The sequence below is a fragment of the Hyla sarda genome, chromosome 2 (genome assembly GCF_029499605.1).
Source record: "Hyla sarda isolate aHylSar1 chromosome 2, aHylSar1.hap1, whole genome shotgun sequence".
NCBI classification, from domain to species: domain Eukaryota; kingdom Metazoa; phylum Chordata; class Amphibia; order Anura; family Hylidae; genus Hyla; species Hyla sarda.
The window spans coordinates 460,279,976-460,304,729 of NC_079190.1; the positions used below are offsets into that span (position 1 = coordinate 460,279,976).

The window sequence follows — 24,754 nt, forward strand, 5'->3', positions numbered from 1 at the left end:
AAAAAAGCCCACAAGCAATTGGAGAATAGTGATGAAAAATTGAAAAGTGACCCCACATTAAAAATAATGGAGAAACTGAGAGGTCACCTTACGAAAAACACAGAAAGAAATATAATTCCTGAAAAATTGGCAGAATGCCTCCTACCCAATAATCCATCTAAACCCAAGTGGTATATTTTACCAAAAACTCACAAGAAAGTGTCCCCACGACCAGGACGGCCCATAGTGGCTGGGATAGGTGCTACGATGGAGCACCTATCCAGTTACATCGACTGGTTGGTGTCCCCATTGCTAAGGCACACTCCCACCCATGTACGAGACACGGGGGATCTTATATCTTCCTTAAAAGGTTTTTGCTGGCAAGATGGATATAAACTGGCATCTATTGACGTAGAAAGCCTATATACCCGAATCCCTCAGGACGCGGGTATATGGGCAGTTTGGGAATTTTTGGAATGCACAGAGAAGTCCCCCGCTTTCATAGAATTTGTGGCCGAAACCCTTGAGCTAATTTTGCACAACAATGCGTTTCAGTATGATGGCCAGTGGTACAGGCAGCGAATGAGCACGGCTATGGGCACTCCAGTGTCGTGCTCGTTCGCTAACCTGTTCCTGGCCATCTTTGAGAGGAGATACATCTTCACAAGGTCAAACCCCTTTGTAGGTCACATTAAGAACCTCCTCCGGTTCATAGACGACATATTGGTCGTCTGGGACAGAACGGAGGAGGATTTTGAAGGTTTCGTACGGTATCTAAATGAGGTCAATCAGGTTAATATGATGTTTACCAGTGTGTTTGGAGGGGACAGTTTGGAGTTCTTGGATGTCAGAATTGAAATCGTAGACAATAACATAGTAACAACAGGTCATAAAAAATCTACATCCAAGAACTCTATCCTGCATTTTGGGTCCGCACACCCAGCACACATGAAAAATGCAATTCCCTTCAGCCAACTAACACGTCTGAAGAGAATTAATAATAATCCCACATTGTTTGAGAAACAGGCAGAAGAATTAGAGGGTCGTCTACTCAGAAGAGGGTACCCCCCAAAAGTACTTAAAGTAGCAAAAGAGAGGATTGACAAAATTCCTAAAGAGGAGATCCTTACAACTAAAAAGAAACAGAAGAGTGAGAGATCGTTTTTCTCCTTTAGAAACACTCCTGTGAATTTGTTAATTAAAAAAGCGATAAACAGATCTGAAAAACACTGTTGAAAATCCACCAATTATTATATTTAAATAGTGTTGAGCAGCATAGGCCATATTCGAATTTGCAATATTTTGCGAATATATGGACGAATATTCGTCATATATTCGCTAAATTCGCATATTCGTAATATTCGCGTTTATTTTCGCATATGCGAAAATATGCATATACGAAAATTTGCATATGCGAAAATACGCATATACGAAAATTTGCAAATGCAAAAATTAGCATAAGCAAAAATTCACATATGCGAAAATTTACATATGCAAAAATTAGCATATGCAAAATTTTGTACGCCAGTCTCACACAGTAGTATTAGAGCCTTCTTTACACCACACAAGCTGGAAGCAGAGAGGGATGATCATTGTGACGTGTACTGTGAAAAAAAAAAATATTCGTAATTGCGAATATATAGTGCTATATTCGCGAATATGCGATGTTCGCGAAAAAAATTTGCATTGCGAATATTTGTGAGCAACACTACATTTAAAAAGAATTGAACAGTACATGATCATATAAAAAAAATACAAAAGAGAGAAAAAACATAAAACCAATTGGCTGACGGATAGTCGCCCATTGGGGAACTTTAATTGCTCAACATGCTCCTACTGTAAATATAATGCTAAAGCCAAATGTGTTGTTTGGGGGGATATGACGTATAGATAAAACAGTTTTTTACTTGCAGAACCAGTTACGTTGTGTATACCCTAATTTGCACGTGTGGCAGGTTTCACATTGGCAAAACCATTAGGCCATTGTTTCACAGGATCCGTGAGCATGTTAGGTCACTGAGTACAGGAGTAGGAGCTACCAGGTTTATAGCCCACATTAATGAGTGCCACGCAGGAGAGCCTTTAAGAACCTTTAAGTTCAATGCAATAGAAAAAGTGGAATATGCGGGAAAAGGTAGAGATAGGAACCAGGAACTCCTAAGAAGGGAATCCAAATGGATCCTCCGGACAGACGCATTGGGCCAGTTAGGTCTAAATGATAAATGCGAAATGGGGGCATTTTTAGCCACCTAATGGTTGTATAAAGTAGGTAAGACTCACAGCGACATTAGGATGTTGGTTTTAATGTATTTTGCACTTTATATGTGATTTTAGCATGTTTGTTGTTATGATCACTATGGTGATACCTGCGCTGGCAGGTATAAGAACACACCTTCTGACGGAATGACGTATGGCCTGAGGAAGTGCTACGAGCACGCAACGGTCCGTCGCCACTCCCCCCGCTTGCCTGTGTGCCCGCTCTCCCGCTGTAGCTGCTGGCGTGTTTTATCTTATATGAATAAAGAAGACACTTTCGTTGGAAGTCTGGTGAGTGCAGCGTATTATTTCTCCTATACTAGTACGAACTGTCTTTTCTCTGTTTGTACGCTTGCATTACGAACACCAACAGCCGCAGGAACACACCTGAGCATCCCCCTCTGATAGCACTCTGACATATGTGCCGTTTAAATAGGTTACTGGTGCCGGCATTGAATTCCTCTATGTAAGAAGTAGCATAAAATGTACATTGTCAGCCTAAGGTGTTTACAAAAACAAAGAATAATAAGTTTATGGATTCCACCATTAATACCAATAATATCCAAAACGTAGTAAGGGTACATTCGCACAAGCGTATTTTGCTGTATATTTTCCTGCAGATTTTCAGCAGCTCATTTGACTTCAATGGGTAGCAAAATCTGCTGCAGAAATCTACAGCAAAATATCCACGTGTGAACGTACCCTAAAACAAAAAAGTGCAACATGACAGAACAGGGAACCAGTGCTCCTTGTTCTTTTGCTTGACATGAGACATATGGACTGTCACTCTACTACGCTGTCTTTCTTTTCTTCATGGGACCACATATGGGGGTAATGCAGAGACTAATACCATATGGGGACACAGAGGGGCCTACCTTCTATAGGGAGAAATAGTTAATGGTAATAATATTATTGCTTGCATTGGTTATATACCCTATTATTGCTATGCCGGGTCGAGGTCAGGTCCACAATTTACCATGGTTACCACACTATTTATACCACTGTTTGTGGGTGCTAGATGTTATACACTACATGGGCAACTTTCATGACCGAAATTATATATTGGCCCTGATTTGTCGGGTTATGCACCAAAATGTATTGCATTGTGCCACAAATCGTGTCTGAGCCAAAATTTGCACATAAAAAAAATCAAATAACCTGAACAACTGTCCATTTTACTTAGAAAACCCAAAAAAGGGGTGTGGTAGCCAGGAAAAGGGGGCGAGTCCCAACCATTTTTGAAAAATCTCAACATATTTACTAATGTTTCTACAGAAAATGTGGTGGATTTGAGCTTTGGAAAACCTCACAGTTTAGAACATGTGCAAAACAATGCAAAATAGGGAAACAGTATTACATACCGTGGAAAAATACAAGTCAAGAATCGCAAGCCACAAAGAAAACTCCACTCAGGGCCATTATGTCTCTACTTAATTTAGTCAACTATTGGTCTTAGGAGGCAGCCATGAGATATATTTCAACTTATGGTTACAAATGGGAAGATTTATGAAATCCTGTGTAGAGGAAAAGTTGACCATCAGCTTGTGTCTATTATTTTTGTAAAGGCCTCTGAAAAATGAAAAAAGAAATTTGATTGGTTTCTATGGACAACTCAGCAACTTTTCGTTTGGACAGGTTTTGATAAATTTCCCCCCTAATGGAGAAAGAATGGTGCAGTTGGTCATGGCAACCAATCAGGTTGCTTCTTTCATTTTTCACAGGTTTCTTTAAGAAGAAAGAAGCAATCTGATTTGTTGCCATGGGCAACTGCACCAATCTCTCCCAATAAACCTAAAGGGTCAATCAAGGTCATCCATAGTGCCAAACATCTTCCCAGACTCCTTAAAAACTAGGCACATCATGTTCCCGTGACCAATCTACATTCTGTTGAATAGCAAGATCCCAGACAGATATGGCATAGGTAACAACATATTTTTCATCTTTTTGGTGATAATTTTTGAATGCTATGCAGTAGCTGTAACTTTCCTCCCCGGTTCAGTTCTATGGCATCCTCAACTTGTGCAACATGTCAAAAGTTAACAGTGATGCTTTAAAGGAAAACTGTCATCTTCATATCATGCTTACAGCTGCAGACATAAGTGCTTATAGGGAGATAAAACAAATAATAATTTTCTCTTAGCTGAATGCAACTGTTTGCAAAGCTATAAAGTCATGTTTTTCTTCCAAGCTCAATAGACTTAGAAGCCATGCAAAGCTGCAATATGCACACCTCCTGTACGCTAAAGCCCAAGATTTCCTCTATGGCTCTTGAGCTTGAAAAGAAAACATGGTTTCATAACTTTGCAGACAGCCATCAGCTAAAAGAAAGATTTTACTTGTTTTATCAGCTATCTGCTTATAGTTATGAGCTATATGGAGCTGACAGATAACCTTCAATATAAATACAATATATAACTGTTTGCCCTCCTCATATAGAATTATTGCTTGTCTCCATCCTGTTGGGAACTGATTATTGACCTTTTATAAGTAAGGCCTTCAATTCATTTTTATCCAATTTTCTGTGATTTGTTTGTAATGTTAGTTTAGAGACTTTCAAGATAAATAAGAACTTTTGAGGTGCTTGCATATATTGGTCAAAGCATCTCCTGCTTGCTTATGGTTATCATTTTGCAGGACACACCCTTCCTTTGTTATGTCGGGGGAACATTGGGTGTTTAAACAGCATGGGTATAACCAATGGGTTGTAGACCATGTAACTTTGTGTCTGACACTTAATAGAAGCCTTATCTATGTGCAAGTCTATTACTAAGCCATCCTCTCTATGAATAGTAAGCACGTGAGTAGCTGTTTATCAGTATTTTGCCCCTATATAACCTTCTCCATATCTCATTGGGGCCTGACTACATCCTGCCCAGAATCGATTTTTTAACATGCCCTTGTACCGGTAAGCATGGACTTTTTCTGTTATTCTAGTATAATATATAGAGATGGGTACTGCCATATATAAAACTCCTAGTATCACTATACTTTAGTGCAACAATGTAACATGCAAATGAAGCCCCGTCTAGTGTCCACATCAGTACCACAGTTACATTGAGCCCTATACCTCAGCCGCACATACAGTGCATAGCACCTATGTATCATACCAGTGTGTCAGAATCGTAGTGTGTATATCTCTACATTGTAAAAACAATGAAAAGACAACAGTGCAAGGGTTAACAGCTCAATAACTCCAAGGGTTAACAGCTCAATAATAAATGTATGCTAGCAAAGGCAATTGACTTGATAGATTACAGCATCTCTTTGCAGAGGAGTATTGATTGAATGTGGTCCGCAAAGTCCCTTTGGCCATAAGGACGGTACCATTATAATACCTCTGGTAGTCTATGTATTGTTTAAATACATAGTTCTATCCCTATTCTCTCTGTCGATTGCCCTCAGTCTCTCGAGGAGCATTGTTATATTTCACGAACGAGGATCAATGTCATATACACTCTATACTTATATATGTACATTGCCATGAAAGGGTTGAACAGCCCTAGAATCATTAGGTTACACGTACATCATTGAACCGTTGGCATGAGCTCCAGTGAGTGCGAGAGATTGGGCTGGAGTGAATCTAGACATGTTAAACATTAGCATTGGCTTCCTCTGATTCGCAGAGCAGGTGACGGCTGTTCTTAGAGGCAGTCCACAGTCTTCTACCAGTATCCACTCTCTCTCAGAGCGCATGATCCATTTTTAAAATAGTGTCTTCTCTCTCTCCTTTTTTTTTTTTTTTTTTCGTATTCGCATCTGAGGTCATGACATTTCTTTAACCAGGGCATTGTGGGTAAAAGTAGAGAGGGGAAAAAGACACAAAGAAAAAAAGGGGATTGCCGGAGCAGCAAAAAAAAGGATGAGTCTGGGCAAAAGGACATTAGATTGCCATCGCTTCTTAATGTACGTATAACATTAAATCGAAAGGTGTCTGTGTCACTACTAGTAATGCTCATGCTGCATGTATTTCTGTGTAGATTATGATTATTATTTGTATGATGATTTAAAAATGTTATTATTGTGCCGGTCTATTACTTACGGAAGTATTTGCAGCATTGCAATGCATGCTGGGAATGGTCTCTTGGCATTTGTATACCATGAGACAGCATTTGGGCTTAGGATGATTATGTGGCTAGCTTCTCCATTGTTCTCTGTCTTCTGCAAGTATGTGAAGAGAGCACAGCGGTGGTCGGAGGAGATCCTATAAGTACGGCACTTCAGAAAGGTGTGCTTGATAACAAAAGGCTGAAGGTAACAAGTGCCGGGATGTCGCTCCATTACCTCAAATGGGTTCTCAGCAAGTATGGATGATTTATTTATACATCTCCTGGCTTTACAGCTCCGTTCTCCGTATCCATTTACTTTACAGTTACCTAGACAGGTTTCTAATGTAAAGACAAATGTTATGTTGGATATTAATTGAAGAGAAGGGTCTTCAGGGTATTGGAAGGCATGACAAGGACGTAAGGAGGCTAGATCTGAGGAGTCTTATCTGTTTTGTTGCTTTGGTTGGATTTTGTGACTGTGTGGCGATAAAATGCTTGATCATGGCATTGTCGGGCTGTGGACTATAGAAAAGCATTGTTACCACAAGCATTTGTTCACTGAGGAGGGAGAGGACCTACAAAGGCGTAGAGAGAGCGAGAGGAAGAAAAAAACTCTTAAGACTGTAAAAGAATTGCTGGCATTCTGTCTCCTCACGTCACGTGCGTGGCTGGATCACTTGCTATTCTTCAGGCACAGAGAGGACTGGGGATGAAAGTCTCAGCCTGTTTTCAGCACTGCTTTTGGAGATCTTACTTATCGCTTTTGGGGGCAGAGGTTGGGCACTGCAGGCTTTCGGGGGGTAAGGTGCAGTCAGCTTATTCAACGCCATTTATTTATTTTGAAATCTGAAAAGATGTCAAATAAACAGAGAGAAAGCGATAATGCTGGGAGATAAGACGGTAATTCTTAAGGGAGGCTGGATTGTTGCCTTATATGCATGCCTGCGTGTGTGTATCCCCAGCCTGGGCTCCCCCACCCCCACCGACGTCTGACCTGCAAGGGCTGAGTGTCAGCATCATGCAAATACTGCATTTCTGCAGGTCCTGGAGAGGGAGGATACTAGAGAGAGTTATTGTTAATGTTGAGTGCAGAAAATATCAGCCTATTGCACCCCCTCCAAACACAACTGTTCTGAGTCAGCAGCATCCGGCGTTTGCTTTTTTTTTTCTAAACGTGTGTGTCTGTGCGTGTCTGCAAGTGTGTGTCTGTCTGTGTTTCTGCGCGTGCCTATGGAAGGTGAAAAAAAAAAAAAGCCAGTCAGTGACAAGCAAAAGGTACGTCTGCGAGCGACTCAAATCTCACTGATTTCAATCTTGGGAGCATCAGATGTAGTCTCTGAGGAGGATGGGTCTAGGCGATGGGGGGATGTAATTATGTTAATGCCATATCTGTGGAGGGCACAGATTCCTCATTTTAATTGTTAGTCTGTAGACTGTGTTCAAATATTGCATGTAAAATCATTTTAAGATAAGGGTTCGGCGTAGGCTCCATAACTGGATAAAGGCTACTGATTTTACTACACCTTTTTTTTTTATTATTGGTCAGCAAGTGACGAAACGTTAAAAACGACAAAAACTGGTGATTGTCCTACTGGCACCTTCTAAGCCTCTATTCAGGAGGTTGTCTCTTTCACTGATTGATTCTATGATTTGCTTATCACATGCTAACACTCATTTCTATATTTTATTTTTATTTTCTTTTTTTCATGCAGAAGAAGCCTTCGGAACGACGCAGATTCTCCATCCGCTGCATCCTACAGTTATTCGGGTTTGTTACAGTCAACAAGACCTCTCTGGGCCACTGAAAATGTCTTTTCGGCAAGAAACGACAAAGGGGATGCACCTTCATTGGAAATAATATTGCTCCTGTGACACAAGGCTATCTTATGAAATGAATATGCCGGGATTGTGGTATAGACCCATAGCCAGCCAGAGCCCCCCTGGTGATAGGAAAATGTTTTCACCTCCTTTTTTTTTTTCCCGTTGTTCCCTGTCTGTATCAGCTGCGATGCTTAAACTTGTGTAGGTGCACAGCGTCTGATCTTCTGTTGTCTGCAGCCAGGGAGGATTTTCGGCTCCTTATGTTAAAAATAAGATTTTTTTTTTTTTAAAGGAGAAAGAAATTGATTTTTTTCCTCATTACGGAGTCAGATGTAAAGCCAGCCATATCCTTGGGCCCAGGTAGCAGCAGGATATGGATTTAGGGTTCATCGTCTCTCATACTGACTCTTCATATAATGAGGATTTCACATTGTACCTGTTTAAAGTCGTTTTTTTCCCTATGTCTAGGCTCTTGGAGTAATATTACAATATGTATGTATTTGCTTTACTGTAACGCTGAAATATCGTTGCAATCTTTCCGGTGGAAAGCGAATAAAACCCTTACAAGACGAAAGCAGCGGGAGTGATTTTGGACTTTTCCTAGTCCCTGAGACCCTAACTTGTGAGGATTTTTCAGCATTGATCACAAGTTTGGCTCTTGGGACCTAGGCGGAGGGGAATCAGCAGCTCTGGACTGTAATACTGGTTATCTCTGATATTGAGAGAATAAATCATGTCATTGTATCCCTCTTTGTATTCTATATCCCTTTTTTTAGGGTGGGAAAATGGGACAGTATGTGTGTCTTATGTTGTGCTTTGGCTTTAAAATAATAAACTATAATTTATTTTATATACTGTGTGAATGCTTTGTTAATTCTATTTAACATGTCGTATGTTTATACCCTTTTTCATGATATTCCATTAAATGTCATTAAAATCTGTATTTTTGGCACAGTGTGGCAGTTTTATTTCATATATTTACAATATATGCAATACTATATTTATGTATATTTGTGGATTTTATGAATCAATAAAAGTAAAACTATATATAAGAAACATATTGTTCTCCCCCAACCTAGGATGGTAATATGGCTACTGTAATGGCCGCAGGATACTGATCATTCCATTAATATCTAGAATAGACTTATAAACCATATATATCTCGATGTGCCTGTTCCTTGAAAAAGCTACAGTATATCCAGCATTGCTAGATTTTATAGATAAGTTTTCCTTTCATTTTTAATTCAAAATAATGAAATCTTAAATTCTAGAAGTATAAAAATAACAATACAAAATAAACATCAGTGTGAATCAATTGTTCTCCTGTTTTTTAAGGTTATTTGAGGACGACTGGGCACCAGGGGGTTAAATGTAAAATCAGACCTTCGTTGTTTTTTTTTGGACATGTTTTGTTTTTATTGCAGAGTCGATGATATTTTTATCTTCCCTAAAATATGTGATAGTAGGTAATAATATCATACTGTACTACCGCTATGAAAAAAAAAAATCTTCAGCTGTAGAATGTCAGAAAGGGAGGGGGAGGGAGGGAGAGAGAGAATCATGTGCGGTGCATACAAAAAAGGAGGGTTGTTAACAATTCGATGAATTCCTGGCGGGTAGACGAGACTGAGCCAGACGCATATATTAACTGCTGTCTGCTGCTGATGTGAGCTTGGTCAATGTGCTGGAAATAAAGGATCACCTAGGTTTTGACACCAGCTTATTTGTACATTTAAATTTTTTAAAGACAAAAATCAATGTTATCGCAGCTATGACCGCTTAACCCCTGGGATGCCATGCATCTGTATTCAAAATATTCAAAGCAAAATTTTAGATGTCAATGTTTTTTTTTTTTTTCATATTTCATTTTTTAATTGGGAAAAGCTCCCCAGATATATCTCAGTAGTTGTGCAGCTTCCTCAGTAGAAATGTTTTAACCTTTTCCTGCTCAGTCTGCTATACCAGGTTAAAGCTACTGTAAAGTAAATGATTTATGCTCTTATGGGAAAAACTGTTATGACAAAGAAATAGGGGGAAAAAATATATAAATATATATAATATTGAAATAAAAAAATCATTTTGCAAATTGAATAGAAATGTAGAACTATAGTGCATAAAAGATACTGTGTACAGTATTATACAATACTACATAAATGATACAATACACACATTATTATAGGATTAAACAATACAATAATATTCTACACATATTATCACACTATCCTTACATCGATGAGCTTAACTAGTTGTTATTCTAGAACTAGTAGAAATATATTTAATGTAGACCAATATCAACATTTGTATCCCAACCTTTTTAATAAAAGATATTTAAAAAAAATTAAAAATTGTAAATTGTCGCATTATAAATAAAAAAAAAAAAAAAAAATTATTTTAAATTTAAAATAGTATCAGAATTATTTTTTTGAACTTGAACTACAGCACAAATAGTCATTATCTCTGCCTTTTACACAGAAATAGTTACTTTGTTTATGTTGGATTTTTATTCTAGTTAATATATTTATTTTTAATTATTTATTTATTTTTTAACACTATGCTATCAGTAGATATCAGAGTGCGAGAGAGAAAACACACATACGCTGTAATATGTGATAAATCCTGCTGTAAAGTATTACAGAGCTGCAACTGTCAGCAGAGTTATCATAATAATTACTGTGAAATCACTTTCCCTGTAAACTTTCCATCTTCCGGATTGCTGCTGCTTTCCTTTTTTTTTTTTCTTCTTTTTTTTTTTTTTTTTTTTTTTTATTTATTTTTTTTTCTTCTCTCAACCCTGGGATTGCTGGGCAGAAGGTGCAGAATGGTAAATGAGTCACTACTACAGAAAATTGTAATTGAGTGATACACAAATTCTAGGTAAACCACATACAAGAGACAAATATAATAAACCAATAAATAAATTAAAAACATAAAGAAATCTAATATTTTCCTCTAAACGGAATATACCATTCTATAATTTTTAGCTTTATTTGAAAATAAATATAACATCCTACCAGAAAAGGAAAATATAGTCATAGTAGATCGGGACTATAAAGATTTCACATTTCCCCCGAGCTCTTTTTCTTTTTATCAGCCAATAACACATGACATATATATATATATATATATATATATATATATATATATATATATATATATATATATATATCTATATATATATATAGATCAGGATTATATTAGATATCAGGATTTACACTTGAGGCCAGATGTGATTGACAAGTAAAAGGGTGAATTATTATAGTGGAACTATATTATGAACAAACAATATCATGTGAAGCCCTGTCTGAACAGACAGGACATAGAGTAAAATCAATGGTCTATCCCATAGTTGCAATGTCTGGTCAACATTTTATATCAAGTAGATTTTTAGTAGAACAAACAAACAAACATTAAATATATAATAATATAAATAGGAAAGATCAAAAAAATAATTCCATATTATTTGGTCATTTTGATACTACTACATCTACTGAAAATAGATGCATTTTGTTTATTCAGAACAAATCTTTTCCAAAGGATAGTACCAAAATAACTAAATAAATAAATAAATAAATAAACTTTCTTTTTTGACCAAAACTTATATAACTATAAATAAATCAGAAAGTTAATATTTTACAATAAAGATATCATGGTTGTAACATTAGAAATTATCGTTCTAATAGCTTAAAAAAATTAGAAGCAATTAACTATAACAAATGTTGATTCAAACCAAAAATATATATTTTATTTTTCTTACTTAATTACACAATCACATTCCAGTTACAATACATAAAAGAAGGGATAAGAGTTTAGAGCTGCCTAAATATATAGTAAATATTTCCCAAGTAAATATGGTTTCCTGGATTGAAGAATTTATAAACCTTCCATTATAATATAACATATCAAATCATAACAGTTCAGTAACATTAAAAAGCTTCTTACCTCAAAGTAATATAATATTGTATTATAAACATAGGGGGGTATTTATCAATTTTGCCTGTTGACAGTTTCTTTTTACCCTTTTTTTTTTTCACTTTGGTTTTCGTGGACATGCACCAAATTTATCATTTGGCGCACGTTGTTAGTAATTTTGCCACAAATGCCGAAATCAGCTGTTCACAGCGCCTTTTACACAGAACTTACCGCCACAGAGGACGCGTATTTTACCCTGTAGAGCAGCCATTTCGGAGTCCCTCCTGCAGTATATCAGCAAGCGACATGAGTTATTTTCTTTTGTGGGGTTTATAGCCACCATGTGAGATGGATTTTATTTTTAATTTGAGTGTTTTTATTTTTTGGGTTACTTTTAGTGCTTACCTTTCCTGAACCTGTGTGGCCATGTCCAATGCTGGCTCAACGGAGGGTGAAGGTCCCTCAGAGACAACTATTTTGCAGGATATTATTGCACAGCTCCGGAGGTGTCTTCCACAAAAAAATTTTTTTTTATGTATTTTGATGCCTTAACATTTTCTGACATTGCTGTGTGTTTTCCATGTACAAAATTTCTTGGTGGTGAATTGCGCCAAAAAAGGGTGCAAAATTACGCCAAAGATCGATTGGCGCAAATGATGAATTATTGATCAAAGCAAAAATCACACACAGGACCGTGTGATTTTGAGCAAGTTTAAAAAATGACAGTGGAAAGAATGCGCCAAACTTTGGTGCAAAAAGAAACTGCGCCAAAGAATTGCACCAAAGTTACGGGAAAAAACACAAATCCGTTGATAAATACCCCCCACAGCCTCCAATCCTCAGTTATAAATAACTATAGTAGCGTATTGCAACCAAAGGATAAATTGGCCAGCATTATTGATCCAAACTATTGTAAAAACCTGGCTTGCAGGTGCAGGCTGCTGGGCTAAATATACAGCAACAGGAGAATACAGCAGCACACTGCTAGCACAAAGATATAGATAAAACATGAGTATATAGATAAAACATGAGTATATAGATAGAACATGAAAAGCTATACAGCTGTAATGCAATAAATGAAGATATGAAACTATGAAAATATGAGGTACTTAGCTTGCAAATTTGGCGCCAGAATGAGGTCACCTTACCGTGGTGGGACGGTCCACGCTATTTGGCGCCAAATTTGCAAGCTAAGTACCTCATATTTTCATAGTTTCATATAGTAGCGTATTGGGGATGTTGTCAAACTTTTATTTTCGTTAGGAAAAGGTTGTAACTTGGCAACAACAACAAAAAAGTTTCTTTCACCATATGATTTCATATTATGTATAATTTAATATTAATAAATCATGCAATGGGATTAGTAAACATTTACAATGAATTCCTTTATTTCTATTAAAGGAGCACTCTGGAAATAGTTTTTTTTTAATTAATATGTAGTGCAGCATAGGTTATTATTAGAGAATAATATAGGGGTTCTTGTGTATGCCTTGTGCGCTCACCTGTTTTAATGCATGCGACAAGAACAAGTAAGGGTCTATATTGGATGCAAATCCATAACTGAAATCACTTTCTAATGCTGCCTACATTTCCCATGGGTCCTCTGGCTATGCAGAGAGAGGGTGAGGCATTTTATCACTGTACCTGGTCATCTAATTAGGTTGCTGGTGCTGGTTCACCCAGGTGTGTTGAGCAGCAAAATAACAGCAATACACAGACAGAGCTGGGAGGGGGATCTGCACTAGCAGGAGTGATCTAATAGGTGATAAGGTCATCCTGTAGTTTATAGGAGGTCAGCAGACCCAGGATTATCCACTTCCTCTGACATATTAAGCCATGTAACTTTTAGTTTGTCAGACTGGGGATCACATGACCAGGTTACAGTAATGAAATGCATGGATGCAGCTCTGCTGGAACGGGGAAAAAGCTGGAGTGCTCCTTAAACCAGGACACCATTCACAAAAGGCATGGAGCAGGCACATAGCAATATAATTTATCAAAACTTGTCCAGAGGAAAAGTTACAGAGTTGCCCATAACAACCAATCCGATTGCTTCGTTAATTTTTCAGAGGCATTTTCAAAAATGAAAGAAGCGATCTGATTGGTTGCTATTGGCAACTTAGCAATTTTTCCTCCTGACAGGTTTTGATAACTCTCCCCCTAAGTGTTAAATATATTTTATAATTGCTATTACATTAAGGTTTTATGTAGCATGTTATAGGTGAGGGAAATGTTACTGTGTGTTATTTTTGTGATGTCATGAAGGTCTTGAACATGCACACCATCTTTTTGTATAGATACACTGCTCAAAAAAATAAAGCGAACACTTAAACAATACAATTAGAGATGAGCGAACTTACAGTAAATTCGATTTGTCACGAACTTCTCGGCTCGGCAGTTGATGACTTAGCCTGCATAGATTAGTTCAGCTTTCAGGTGCTCCGGTGGGCTGGAAAAGGTGGATACATTCCTAGGAAAGAGTCTCCTAGGACTGTATCCACCTTTTCCAGCCCACGGAGCACCTGAAAGCTGAACTAATTTATGCAGGATAAATCATTAACTGCCGAGCCGAGAAGTTTGTGACGAATCGAATTTACTGTAAGTTCGCTCATCTCTAAATACAACGTAACTCCAAGTCAATGACACTTCTGTGAAATCACACTGTCCACTCAGGAAGCAACACTGATTGACAATCAATTTCACATGCTGTTGTCCAATTGGAACAGACAACAGGTGGAAATTATAGGCAATTAGCAAGACACCCCCAATAAAGGAGTGGTTCTGCAAGCGGTGACCGCAGACCACTTCTCAGTTCCTATGCTTCCTGGCTGATGTTTAAGTCACTTTTGAATGCTGGCAGTGCTTTCACTCTAGTGGTAGCATGAGACAGAGTCTACAACCCACACAAGTAGGTAGTGCATCTCATCCTGGATGGCACATCAATGCGAGCTGTGGCAAGAAGGTTGGTTGTGTCTGTCAGCATAGTGTCCAGAGCATGGAGGTGCTACCAGCAGACAGGCCCGTACATCAGGAGTCATGGAGGAGGCTGTAAGAGGGCAATAACCCAGCAGCAGGACCGCTACCTCCACCTTTGTGCAAGGAGGAGCACTGCTAGTACCTGAAAAATGACCTCCAGCAGGCCACCAATGTGCATGTGTCCATTCAAACGGTCAGAAACAGACTCCACGAGAGTGGTATTAGGGCCCGATGTCCACAGGTGGGGGTTGTGCTTACAGCCCAACACCATGCAGGATGTTTGGCATTTGCAAGAGAACAGCAAGATTGGCAAATTCGCCACTGGCGCCCTGTGCTCTTCACAGATGAAAGCAGGTTCACACTGAGCAGACGTGACAGAGTCTGGAGACGCCGTGGAGAACGTTCTGCTGCTTGTAACATCCTCCAGCATGACCGGTTTGGCGGTGGGTTAGTAATGGTGTGGGGTGGCATTTCTTTGGGGGGGGGGCGTACAGCCATCCATGTGCTTGCCAGAGGTAGCCCGATTGCCATTAGGTACCGAGATGAGATCCTCAGACCCCTTGTGTGACCATATACTGGTGCGGTTGGCCCTGGGTTCCTCCTAATGCAAGAAAATGCTAGACCTCATGTGGCTGGAGTGTGTCAGCAGTTCCTGCAAGAGGAAGACATTGAAGCTATGGACTGGCCCGTCTGTTCCCCAGACCTGAATCCGATTGAGCACATCTGGGACATCATGTCTCGCTCCATCCACCAATGCCACGTTGCACCACAGACTGTCCAGGAGTTGGCGGATGCTTTAGTCCAGTTCTGGGAGGACATCCATCAGAAGCATGCCCAGGCATTGTAGGGAGGTCATACGGGCACGTGGAGGTCACACACACTACTGAGCCTCATTTTGACTTGTTTTAAGGACATTATAGCAAAGTTGGATCAGCCTGTAGTGTGGTTTTCCACTTTGATTTTGAGTGTGACTCCATATCCAGACCTCTATGGGTTGATACATTTGATTTCCATTGATAATTTTTGTGTGATATTGTTGTCAACACATTCAACTATGTAAAGACCAAAGTATTTCATACGATTAGTTCATTCATTCAGATCTAGGATGTGTTATCTTTATTTTCTTGAGCAGTGTATATCACAATAGAAAACAGTCACATAATACAGTCACGTTGGCACCCATGACATTTTTCTAGAAAAGGAAAAGGATTGCAGTAACACATGTTTTGCTTTACACATGTTTATTCCCTTTGTGTGTATTGGAACTAAACCCAAAAAATGGAGGGAAAAAAGCAAATTGGACATAATGTCACACCAAACTCCAAAAATGGGCTGGACAAACTTATTGGCACCCTTATCTTAATATTTGGTTGCACACCCTTTGGAAAAAATAACATAAATCAGTCGCTTCCTATAACCATCAATAAGCTTCTTACACTTCTCATCTGGAATGTTGGACCACTCTTCCTTTGCAAACTGCTCCAGTTCTCTCTTATTGGAAGGCGCCTTTTCCCAACAGCAATTTTAAGATCTCTCCACAGGTGTTCAATGGGATTTAGATCTGGATTCATTGCTGGCCACTTCAGAACTCTCTAGCGCTTTGCTGCCATCCATTTCTGGGTGCTTTTTTGTATGTTTGGGGGGTCATTGTCCTGCTGGAAGACCCAAGATCTCGAACGCAAACCCAGCTTTCTGACAATGGGCTGTACAGTGCGACCCAAAATCCGTTGATAATCCTCAGATTTCATGATGCTTTGCACACATTCAAGGCATCCAGTGCGAGAGGCAGCAAAACAAACCCAAAACATCATTGACCCTCCACCATATTTCACTGTAGGTACTGTGTTCTTTTCTTTGTAGGCCTCATTCCATTTTTGGTAAACAGTAGAATGTAGAACAGTAGCTCTATCTTGGTCTCATCTGTCCACGAGACTTTTCCCAGAAGGATTTTGGCTTATTCAGGTTCATTTTGGCAAAGTGCAGTCTTGCTTTTTTATGTCTCTGTGTCAGCAGTGGGGTCCTCCTGGGTCTCCTGCCATAGCGTTTCATTTCATTTAAATGCCGACTGATAGTTCACATTGACACTGATGCTCCCTGAGCCTGCAGGACAGCTTGAATATCTTTGGAACTTGTTTGGGGCTGCTTATTCACCATCTGGACTATCCTGGGTTGACCCCTTTCATAAATTTTTCTCTTCTGTCCATGCCCAGGGAGATTAGCAACAGTGCCATGGGTTGCAAACTTCTTGATAAAGTGCACTGTGGACAAATCTAGATCTCTGGAGAAGATATTGTTGATATTTTTCCACAATTGGTTCTCAAGTCCTCAGACAGTTCTCTTCTCCTCTTTCTGGGTTCCATGCTTAGTGTGGCACACACAGACACACAATGCAAAGACTAAATTAACTTCTCTCCTTTTTATCTGCTTTCAGGTAGGATTTTTATATTGCCCACACCTGTTACTTGCCCCAGGTGAGTTTAAAGGAGCATCATATGCTTGAAACAATCCTATTTCTCCACAATTTTGAAAGGGTGCCAATAATTTTGTCCAGCCCATTTTTGGAGTTTGGTGTGACATTATGTCCAATTTGCTTTTTTTCCTGCTTTTTTGGTTTAGTTCCAATACACACAAATGGAATAAATTCGTGTATAGCAAAACATGTGTTACTGCAATCCTTTTCTGTGAGAAATACTTAATTTTCTAGAAAAATTTCAGGAGTGCCAACATTTACGGCCATGTATAAACATTTATCCACTGTATAAACACGAATACAACAACCTTTATCTTTTTACAACACCAACGAAGGTTGTAGGGATTTATTTTGAGATGTAATAAAGGGAATAAATTAAAACTGTCTAAAACAAAAACTATCTTTGTTGCTTATAGCAACCAACCACAGCATAGCTTTAATTTTCTCAGGAGTACTATGCGAAATTAAATCTGGACTTTGATTGGTTGTTAAAAGCAACAAAAACAGTTGATTTTATGACAGTTTTTCTTTAATTCTCACAATGGCCTATCAAGCTGCCTAAAAAAAAAAAACTGTCTTATTTGTCCATAACAACCACCACACAAAAAAAAAAATCATGCAGGCTTACTCTTTAACTGGTGCAGGTCCTGTCTGTGTGCTTAAATCCCGGTTTCTATCTTTTAATGGCTCCTAATTACCTAGCTAGTTTACCTAGTTTATATAGCTCACACAGCAGGCAGTTCACTGAGGAGGAGGGGGTGTTCACCTGCTTTTCTTCACATTTCAAGTGGGAACTTTCTCTCTCACTCCTCAAAGCTGATAATTGGTTGCTCTGTGCACCGGGGCTCTGTGACATGACCCTGGCTCACACAACAGGCAGATTGACCAGCCAGGAGCCTGCACAGAGCCATGTTTGTCCCACCCTCACTTCCTGTATTTTGTCTCTGCACACAGGCAATAGCTGGCACACACAGGCAATAGCTGACACACAGAGACACACACATAGCTGCAGGGACAAGCATTTTGTCGCCCAAAATGATACGCATTTTTTAACCAATGTTTATTACAAATATACTTATAAAGGTATTATCTTATTATATAAAAAGTGATTTGCAAATGACAGTGCCCATTTAGGGGGCGATCCACTGTGGAGGTAGCCGGCTCTGTGATTGATACCAGGCTGAACCAGGCTTTATCAATCAAGCGCAGAGCACACCGATCAATGTGCTTCTATAGAACCACATTGACCTGTATGAAGAATCTACTGATTGCTCCTAAAAGTCCTCTAAGGGGACTAAAAGTGTAAAAAAAAAGATGAATAAAAAAGTAAAAAGAAAAAAACACCCATTAACCCCTTCCATATTACAAGTTTGAATCGCCCCCCTTTTCCCAAATTCCATATAAAAATATGTAAACATAATAAAAATAAACATATGTGGTATCGCTGCATGAGCAAATGTCCGTACTATAAAAATATATTGTTAATTAAACCGCACTGTCAATGGCGTTTACGTTAAAAAAAAATACCAAAGTCCAAAATTGCATTTTTTTAGTCACTTTGTACACCTTAAAAATTTGTAAAAAGTTTTCAAAAAGTCCCCTCAAAACAAAAATGATACTGATAAGAACTTCAGATGATGGCGCAAAAAAATGAGCCCTCACACATCCCCGTATATGGAAAAATAAAATAGTTATTGGGGTCAGAAGATGCCAATTTTCAACATACAAATGTAGTTATAATTTTTTTTAGGTAGTAAAAGAAAATAAAAGCTATATAAGTTAGATATCCTTGTAACCATATGGACCAAAAGAATAAAGATAAGTTGTCCTTTTTACAAAAAAGTTTACTGCATAGAATCGGAAGCCCTCAAAAGTTACAAAATGGCATTTTTTTTTCAACTTTGCCCCACAAATATATTTTTTTCTGGTTTCTCCGTAGATTTTGTAGTGGAATGATTGATGTCATTACAAAGTGATATTCGTGGCGCAAAGAAAAGCCCTCATATGGGTCTATAGGTGCAAAATTGAAAGTGTGATGATTTTTAGAAGGTGAGGAGGAAACAACGAAAGTGCAAAAAGGAAAAATGGCCAAGTCTGGGTACTCCCGTGGAAAACTTTTTATTTTATTTTATTTTTTTTTAAATCAACTGGTACCAGAAAGTTAAACAGATTTGTAAATTACTTCTATTAAAAAATCTTAATCCTTCCAGTACTTATTAGCTGCTGAATACTACAGAGGAAATGGTTTTCTTTTTGGAACACAGAGCTCTCTCTGCTGACATCATGACCACATTGCTCTCTGCTGACATCTCTGTCCATTTTAAGAACTGTCCAGAGTAGGAGAAAATCCCCATAGCAAACATGTGCTGCTCTGGACAGTTCCTAAAATGGGCAGAGATGTCAGCAGAGAGCACTGTGGTCATGATGTCAGCAGAGAGCTCTGTGTTACAAAAAGAAAACCATTTCCTCTGTAGTATACAGACCCTAAAAATATTGGAAGGATTAATATTTGTTAATAGAAGTAATTTACATACCTATATTAAAAAACCAAGACAAGAAAATGGTGAGAGCACTCAAGGGGCTATATCACCTAATTATGTAGGCAGCAAGGACCTCCGATCAAAGTCTCCTGCGGGGTGCACGTACACAAATATGAAGTATCAAATCAAACAACCAAAGAAAACATAAGTGCACTCACCGCATAGCAGAGACTGTCGGGTCCTGAAGTCAGGTAACGGGATACCGAGTCACGGCATAGGCGCTGGTGAAGTGTGGTGCTCGAATGCTACGCATGCAGTTTCGCACGTAAGTGCGTGCTTCTTCCAGCCTCTTAGAAAGCCGGAAGAAGCACGCACTTACGTGCGAAACTGCCGGCGTAGCCTCCGAGCGCCACACTTCACCAGCGCCCATGCCGTGACCCGATATCCCGTTACCTGACTTCTGGACCCGACAGTCGCTGCTATGCGGTGAATGCACTTACGTTTTCTTTGGTTGTTTAATTTACCAATCTGTTTAACTTTCTGGCAGTTGTTTTTTTTTTTAAAAAAAAAAGGTTTCCACAGGAGTACCCCTTTAAGGGGTTAATTCAGGGGATTTTGTTTATTTATTTTCCTATTTTTATACATACCTGGGGATGATGTAAAAATAAAAAAATTATTCATACTTACTAACCCCTGGTCCCTGCAGCTGATACTCCAATGCCTCTCAGTCTCCACTGGTCCCAGCTTCTTTCTTGTTCCTGTGACGTATTGTCTCACCAGGAACTGCCCACTAAGCCAATCACAGGCCACAGTGGTGTCCCGCCTTATTAAGTGATTGGCTGAGTGAGCAGTTCCTGGTGAGACAATACGTCACGGGAACATTTATACACTGTAGGTTTCACTCACCCACATGCACAGCAGCCGCCCACCCAAATCTTTGCCCTAGCAGCCATTCGGCACCTTCAGTTGGTACACATTAAATAGATGGGGCCCATACAAAGTTCTGCTTCAGAGGGTTACTTGGAGTAGGATGAAAATGTCTGCAAGTGGATCTCAAGGTCTTTTATTGGTATGTGAGTTCAGGGTTCCTTGTTGTGGGACAGGGAGGAGGGGTTTCACGTTTACCTTCACACAGTCTGTAAATTCGGTAAGTCCAGCTTCACATTCTTTTCAATGCTCACAGAGGATTTCCTGCTATCAGCATTGGATCTTGTTTACCTCTCACAGGCTGTCTCTCTGTGTCCTTTCTCTCTGCTTGTTCTATTGGAACTGAAATATCCAAGATGGCCACTAGCACATGTCAACACAAACTCCTCCTCCAGCTTTAGTCACTGCTCATTTAATTTGCTGGTACAGTACACTGTTAAAGCGCAACTGTCATGAAATCTTGGTGCAATAACCTGCACACAGCCTTTGTACTGTGTGCAGGTGGTGTGCATCGTAATATTTTTACCTTAAATTTGCAGGCTTTCATGACGCCAAAAAATGTTTTTATTGAAAGCCACTGACGGTTGGATAGGCGTGGCGCGAGGTACGTGATTCCCTGCTGCCTGCATGCCCACCCCCAGGCCTACCCCGTATGTCAGCGCTGGGACCGCTGTGTGATTGACACACAGGTACCAGCGCATGCGCCCTTCAGCTAATCTAACGTGCGCGCCGATGTGTGTCTTCCAGCAAGTGCTTGCTCCCGCCGCCATCTTCCTCCTCCGTGCGCCAGCGCAGTGCTAGTTTCCTCTCTGCACCTAGTATCGAGAACTAACCTGATTGCGCGTGCTCTGCGCAGGCGCACTAAGGAGGAAGACGGTGGCGGGAGCGAGTGCATGCTGGATGATACACAGCGGCGCGCACGTTAGATTAGCTGAAGGGCACATACAGGGTAGATGTGGGGGTGGGTCTGGCAGCAGCGAGGCATCGCGTACCTCGTGCCACATCACCTGCACACAGTACAAAGGCTGTGTGCAGGTTATTGCACCAAGATTTCATTACAGTTTTGCTTTAACTGGACACTTCATATAATTGCAGAACAATGCATAAGAGTCATCCCAGTGGGTTACATATACCGTATTTATTGGGGTATACCACGCACCAGCCTATAACTCGCACCCTCATTTTACCAAGGATATTTGGGTAGAAAAAGTTTTTTACCCAAATATCCTTGCTAAAATGAGGGTGCGTGTATGTGCGTGTGTATACCCCGATACACTTTTTCTGACCCCGCAGCCCAGGAAAGGCAGGGGGAGAGAGGCCCTCGATGCCCGCTTCTCTCCCCCGGCCTTTCCTGGGGTCTAGAGCTCTGCTGCCATCGCTACTCTCCCCCTGACTATCGGCGCCGCTGCCCCTTCTCTCCCCCTGGCTATCGGTGCCGCTGCCCCATTGCCTCCCCCATCCCCGGTTTTATAATTACCTGTTGCCGGGGTCGGGTCCGCACTGCTTCTGGCTCCGGTGTGGCGGGAGTCTTCAACGTGACGTCACTCGTCATTGCGCAGCGCATAGCCGCAACGTAGGGGACGCCACACCGGAGCCAGAAGCAGCGCGGACCAGACCTTGGCAACAGGTAATTATAAAACCAGGGATGGGGGAGGCAATGGGGCAGAGGCGCCGACAGCCAGGGGGAGAGAAGCGGCGGCAGCAGGGCTCTAGACCCCAGGAAAGGCAGGGGGAGAGAAGCAGGCAGCGATGGCCTCTCTCCCCCTGCCTTTCCTGGGGGCTTCTGCGGGGTCAGAAAAACCGGGGATGGGGGGAGGCAATGGGGCAGCGGCGCCGGCAGTCTCTGGACCCCAGGACAGGCAGGGGCAGAGAATCGGGCAGCGACGGCAGGTCTCTGGACCTGCAAAAGCCGCTATAGTTCATTGATTTAAAGTGCCCGCTTTAAATCATTGAACTGCAGCGGCTTATTGGCGTAAAAAAATACGGTACTTACATTTGTATTAACTATAGCAGCTTCTGCCTAACATTGAATGCTACTGCTTAGCTTTCTGGTAACCCAGATCATTTTCTGCTCTTTTATATTGAGTTGTATTCCATTTACTGTCTACACTGCCCTATTATTACCACAGCCTAGGTGTATTACTTTACATTTATAAACACTTAGCCTGCTATGCTGTCAGCTTATCAGGATCAATCTTTAGTATGTCACAATTGTGGAGAGTTTCGGCACAATGTTCTGTCATCGGTAACTATATACTTTCTATAGAATTGAACTTTTATTAAATACATTGGGCTTATTGACAAAAAGAAATGCTGTTACTCATTGACACTAGACATGTGAACATTGTCATTTCTAAGGCAATTTTCAAAATGAAGGTGGAAAAAAGCATTGTGTGCAACAAGCTATTGCTTATCTTTACCTTTGAAATGTTTTTCTCTTCTTCCAGTTGTCAATTTTCTCTTATGTGACATTTAGCTCTGGACAAATAGGATTACGTTGAGTTGTTTACTTCATTCTTCCTGAAATCCAGAAAAATTAGATTAGATTTTCCCTAAATTAAATGCATTTTCACTTAAAAATGACCAATGTTAAAGGGGAGGGGGCTAACGACAAGACGGAGTATCTAGTATAAGGATAACATGCATTTTTATTTATAATCATTACAAATATTCAACATCATTTTAAGAGTTTTTATACCAGTAGTCAATTTATTCAACTTTAGAATTTGTGTATATAGTTGAGCCATATCCTCAGAGCCTTATGATGGAACATTGAGCTCCCATGACTCCACAACCTTGAAAGGGTATTCTTCCCCTAGACACCTTATCTCCTATCCCCCCTATCCCCATAAGATGTCTGATTGCGGAGGTCTGGCTGCTGTTACCCCTGCATTCTGAACATTTTGTTCAGAACACTGGGTTCGGGCGGCCATGGCGTCACACCGAGCCGCTCCTATAGACACGATTAGAGGGGGCTTGACATCACAACCATGGTTGCCCGAACACAGCGTTTTGAACATTAGGGTTTGACCTCATAAAATATGTTTCCGCTAAATGGGCACACAATCTCCCAAATGCACTACAAAATGATGTTGAAAGTCTTCTCAAAAGAGTGCAATCTGCAGGGGGGGAGGGGACCAACTCCATATTGAGACCCATGTTTTTTTATGGGTTGTCAGCACATATACTGTAGATATGATGGTCTGGTGTACACAATTGAAGCTATATAGTGTATATAAATCTAAAATAACACCTTAGGAAATTTTTGTTTCCAGCTACTGTACAACATAATAATTCAAGGTTGTAGGCTAATAAGTACCAGAGAGAGAATACATCATAGTTAATATATTATTTACCAAGTTACTTTAGTGCTACAGAAGGTGAAATAAGTATTGAACACGTCACCATTTCTCTCACTAAATACTGTTTCTTTGAGACAACAGCACCTGCTAATTCCAGATCTTTTTGAAGATCTCCATAAGTGTCCTTGGCTCTTAGACAACTTTTCTGATTATTTTTCTCTCTCCTCATCTCCTCAGACATCTTGTAAGGGAACATTTGGTCAAGGCAAATTTATGGTGAAATGATCGTCTTTCCAATTACGTATTTTGTCCCCAACAGTGCTCAATGCAACATTCAGAAGCTTAGAAATATATCTATAGCCAACGTCATTGTTATGTTTTTCTATAATTGGGTTGAGAAGGTCCTGAGACAGCTCTTTGCTTTTGCCCATCATGAGATGTGTCTTCTGACACCATTTGGCAATGAGGCCTTTTTATAGCCATTTGTTGACATTAATTGCTTTTTGATTACTGATAAATCTAAGCTGTTGTCTTGGCTTTCCATGCCCTTCTTCACTCTTTTTTTTATGTGTTCAATACTTTTTTTCC

The 24,754-nt window shown here is 39.9% G+C and overlaps 1 protein-coding gene across 9 annotated transcripts in view; it reads left to right on the forward strand.

The window, feature by feature from the left end:
- LOC130357063 (uncharacterized) overlaps positions 1-24,754 on the forward strand; it is a 732,821-nt gene that overhangs the window by 538,037 nt on the left and 170,030 nt on the right. Inside the window, exon 13 of one of the 9 annotated variants that reach the window (XR_008889093.1) lies at positions 7,994-9,054. The exons of the other annotated variants lie outside the window; for them this stretch is intronic. The gene's annotated coding sequence lies outside the window, so the exon portion shown is untranslated. Of the gene's footprint in view, positions 1-7,993; positions 9,055-24,754 lie in introns of those variants that run through there. 9 annotated transcript variants of the gene reach the window in all.